This window comes from Papio anubis, chromosome X, assembly GCF_008728515.1.
Source record: "Papio anubis isolate 15944 chromosome X, Panubis1.0, whole genome shotgun sequence".
NCBI classification, from domain to species: Eukaryota; Metazoa; Chordata; class Mammalia; order Primates; family Cercopithecidae; genus Papio; species Papio anubis.
In genome coordinates this window covers 131,585,092-131,590,330 of record NC_044996.1, presented here as the reverse complement: position 1 = coordinate 131,590,330, position 5,239 = coordinate 131,585,092, and positions in this window count along the sequence as shown.

The following is a 5,239-nucleotide window of genomic DNA, read 5'->3' as shown; positions in this document are numbered from 1 at the left end:
GGGAATAAGCCTAATGTTTAGACTAGAATTGAAAGAAAAGGGAAAACATGGAGTGATTAGACAGTTAATAAGCTAAACAAATTCAGTAAAGCAGGAGCTAAGAGGTAGAGGAAACCATGACAAAGTAAGCCCTTAAGAAAGTTGTAGCTAACATTTGTTTTTCATAAAATGGGGGTTCACATCAAGCTCATATAAATCTCAAAAGGAAGGGTCAGTACAGCTAATACTTGCATGTAAACTGGAGACAGTAATACCTACTTGAAGGATCGTTGTGAAGATAAAATGAGATAATGCTTGTGAAGTGCTTATACATAGTAAGAGCTTAATAAAGCTTTAGTTTTATGGTTTTAAAATGAGTATATGGCTGATCCCTGAACAACATGAGGGTTAGAGCACCGACCCCCACTTGCAGTCAAAATTCATGTGTAACTTTTGCCTCCCCCAAAACTTAACTACTAATAGCCTACTGTTGACTGGAAGCCTCACTGATAACATAAACAGTTGATTAACACATATTTTGTATGTTATGTGTATTATGTACTGTATTCTTACAATAAAGTAAACTAGAGAAAAGAAAATGTTATTAAAAATCCTAAGGAAGAGAAAATACATTTACTATTCATTAAGTGGAAGTGGATCATCACAAAGATCTTCATCCTTGTCTTCGCATTGAGTAAACTGAGGAGGAGAAGGGAGAGGAGGGGTTGGTCTTGCTGTCTCAGGGGTGGCAGAGACAGAAGAAGATCCACAAATAAGTGGACCCTTGCAGTTCAAATCCATGTTGTTCAAGGGTCTATTGTAATACTCTTCCTTTTTTTTTTTTTTTTTGAAGATTAAGTAAAGTAACATGTGAAGCTCCTGGTTCACAGTGAGCATTCCCTAAATGCCATATTTTTTCCTTCTTAGGAAGGGAATCTTCTTCTAGACCCTATTTGAGCTATATCATTTTACACTGTAAACCCTGACAGGCCCCAGAAAATTCTTGGGGACATATGAGGTTTTTCCTTCTTTCCCTTCTCTGTATGGCATGTGGGTATCACCTGTAGGAACAGTGAACTGACATGCAGCAGTACAGCACTTTTAGTACCCTGCTGTTTATAACATGTAGGCTCATCTTTCATCTTTATCCATAACCATCTCTCAGATTTTTTCTGTCTTTTATAACTCACATGGGTTTATTGCTGTACACTTATGAGCCCCACTTTTATACATTTTAACCAATTTGGAGGTCTTGTTTACCTAATCAGTTGTCTTTGTTTCTTCTGTAAGTGGCCTTTATTGCCAATTGTTTTCATCACTCCTGCTTTTCAAGTGCCATGAATTACCTATTCAGTACATTCTCACTTTGGCAAAAATATGTTATTTGCAACCTTTTTTGCATGTTTCTTATTTATTCTAGCCTATGTTTTGTTGTCGAGTGAGTACCTGAAGATCATTCTTCTACATAAGAATGAACCTATTCCTGAGAGTAGGATAGAAAAATTCCTAGAATTATAGGGCTTTGACTATAGCTTCTGAAAAAAAATTCAGAGTGTACAGGATACTCTAGTGGCCACAAGACAAATGTCTGATTTTCCTCATGGATAGTACGATAACTTAAAGTTTGAAGATTCAAATTAAAAGTGTTTTATTCATCCCTAAACCAAACACAATTACTATCTTGCCTTCAATTCAGCTACATTACCTTTGGGTGGTGGTGGTGGTGTTTGGTCCAAGCCAGTCATCCGTGTATGTGACTAATTGAAAGTGTGCTGATTGAAATAAAGATAAACATGCCTTCTGTCCCTCAAAATGTATGTTTCTTATTAAAAAGCTTAGAGTAAGCACCATGACATAATTTATCACATTTATTACTTGTATTTTCAGCCAGCACTTCTATCCAAGCAATGGAGAGCTGCAGTGGGATCTTTGCAAATTTGGCACTGAGTATTTCTTTAATGATTTGAGGCCTGGGAAATCTTGTATTTTCCAGTATGCTTAGCTTTTTAATACAGGGGCTCAGGTGTCCTGAGTAAAGACAATCACAGCTACACTTCTGAACCCCCAATAGCAGAATGATAATGCAGGAAAATCTGTGTCCCACATTCAAATGACTAAAGAGAAACCTCATTTTGCAGTCATTTCACTTCAGCTGTTTACTCTCCATGGTGAATAATAAACACAAGCACAAACTGTGAAGGAATATATATTTTTTTTCCAGGAGATGGAATTGCCTAGAAAACTCTGAATAAAAAAAAACCCTGAATATAAATCTTGTCAGATCTGATAACTAATGCTTGAAATCTTTATCTACTGTAAGTTGCGAGTGTTGCCAAACAGTATATTAGGAAAAGCACCTCAGTTTGTTTCTGAATAGATAGGGTGTTTCTCTGTCAGTATTATATATGAAGAGGTCCCCCACAGACTTAACACATTCTGTCAAGCTCTCTTGTTTTACTGTGTTTGCAAATCACAGAGCGTGTTTGAAATATCAAGTAATGGTGAGCTCTTATGTGTGGTTAGGAGTTTCTATTAATGTCAATTTCTTCCTACACTTTTACCTAGAGCTCCCATAAGGCAAATACTTGTGGGTAAAGGGAAGACATGCTAAGAAATGGGAAAATAGCTGAAAGATGCATAGGGCTTTTAATTTTTTGAGGGAGGGGTTCTCTTTAGAACCTGAGTCATAGTTTTTGAATATCCTTAAGGTTGGTATATCAGCCAAAGTACATTCAGAAGGCAGAAATTACACAAAAGTTATTTCTCTCAGTGAAATAGTTTGTAAAGTTCTGAATTTTCACCGAGGTCACTTAATATTTTCTTCTGCAAACCAGACAATCATCATAATCTTCTAAGAAAACTGAAGTTAGGTATTTTAGTAATTTCCACAATTCTGACACAAATGTAGTAAGTTTATTTGAAACATTATGTTTTTAATACTTAAAAAATTTTAAAATTTTGTTTCTAATTGACACAAAATTGTACATGTTTTGGGGTAAGTGTGATATTTCAATACATGTGTATATTGTATAATAACTAAATTAGGGCAGTTAGCATGTCCATTACCACAAACCTTTATCATTTCTTTGTGGTGGTAACTTTTAAGATCCTCTTTTCTAGCTATCTTGAAATATGTAATACATTGTTATTAGCTGTAATCACCCTGCTACGTAGTGGAACAACAGAACTTATTCTTCCTTTCTAACTACAGCTTTGTACCTGTTGACCAACCTCTTCCATTCCCCCCTCCCTTCCCCAGCTTCTGGTAACCACTATTCTACCCTTTACTCCTGTGTACTCAATTTTTTTTAGATTCCTTGTATAAGTGGGACCATGCAGTATTTGTCTTTCTGCGTCTGACTTATTTCACTTAACATTATGTTCTCCAAGTTTATCCATGTTGCCACAAATGACAGGATTTCACACTTTTAAAAATAGCCAAGTAGTAATCCATTATGTATATATATCATGTTTTCTTTATCCATTCAAGTTATGCTTGAACCTGAAAAACTATATTGTAGAGGAAAATTCTAACTACATTAAATGCTCGACATAATATTAGCAAAATAATTATTTGAAGGCAAAAGAGAGTGACAAAAAGGAGGCAGAAATTGGATTTGACTTTTGAAAGAAGGGAACTGCACTGGGTAAAATCCAAGTTTATATAGCTTTTCCCCTGAAGGGATGCTCCAGTCTAGGTTAAAACTCAAGCAGAAAGCTGATGTCACATTGGCTAGAGGTGTCAGAGGATTGAGTTATGAGATGCAAGAGTGGCTAGAATTTGAATGTAAAATTCTAGAAAGGAGGAAGTCACAGAAGTGGCTGCATATAATCTCCCATTAAGTCCTATCTATGTATCTCATATAAGCATAAAAATCTGCATGCAACTTCTTCTTAAATCCCAGGCTGATCCCTGAATTGAATTTGCCCTAAGGAGAATCCAAGGGTACCAGTGAAAGGTAATAGCTGGAAGGCTGAAAACTGTGAGCAGGGATTTAAGCCTCTGCCCAAACAAGGGAGATAAAGATTGGAATTTGAGTCCTGCCAAGTTGTGTCAGCTTGGTATGTACTTTGGATTTTCTTGGAAACCCCAGAAAGGCCATACCTGGGGTGTTAAAACTTTGTCATAGGACTAAGATTTACCCTAAAACTAAGGACAAATCAAAACAGATCCACCCTGATAAAGTATAAAACGAAGTCTCCATAAGTTCAAGATTATCAGCCAGTAATTTAACTACATGGTAAAATAAAAATCAATAATATTTTACAGAGAATAAGAGAGTTCAGATTCTATAAAACATACCATCCACAATGTCTAACATACAATAAAAATACAAGATATGCATGAAAACAGAAACATCTAACCTAAGGTCAGGAAAGAAAGCAGAGAATATAAACAGACTAAATTCATAGACAGGAACTTTGAAGGAGCTATTATGCTCACATCCAAGAACTTAAGTGAAAAAAATCACAACAAGTAAACAGATGGAGAACCAAAGCAGAGAAATAGGAACTATAAAAAAGAACCAAATGAAATTCTAAAAGTGTAAAATACAATAACAGAAATAAAAAATTCACCAGATGGTCTTAACAGCAGCTTGGAATTGGCAGAAGAAAGGATCAATGGATTTTGAAGAAAAATCAATAGAAATTATCCAAATTGAAGAATAGGGAGGAAAGACGATTCAAACAAATGAACATCTCTCTGTGGCAGGTGGGACGATGTCAAGTGATCTTACATATATGTAATTGTTGTCTGAGAAGGATTGGATGGAAAGGAAGAGAAGCAAAATAATAGAAGAAATGATGGCTGAAAAGTTCCCAGTGCTGAAGGTAATCAATTTACAGATCCAAGAAATTAAATGAACACTAAGCAGAAAAGATACAAATAAAACCACAACTAGACACATTATAGTCAAACTGCTGATTATCAAAGATAAAGAGAAAATGTTAAAAGCAGCTGGTGGAGAGAGGGACACATCAGAAAACAGTGATATAGATATGGCCAACTTCTCATCAGATATAATAAAGACCTAAAGACAATGGAATGACATTTTTATTTTTATTTTATTTTGTTCTATTTTATTTTATTGAGATGGAGTCTTACTCTGTTGTCCAGGCTGGAGTGCAGTGGCACGATCTAGGCTCACTGCAATCTCTGCCTCCTGGGGTCAAGCAATTCTTGTGCCTCAGCCTCCCAAGTAGCTGGGATTACAGGCGCCCACCACCACACCAAGCTATTTTTTGTAGAGACGGGGGT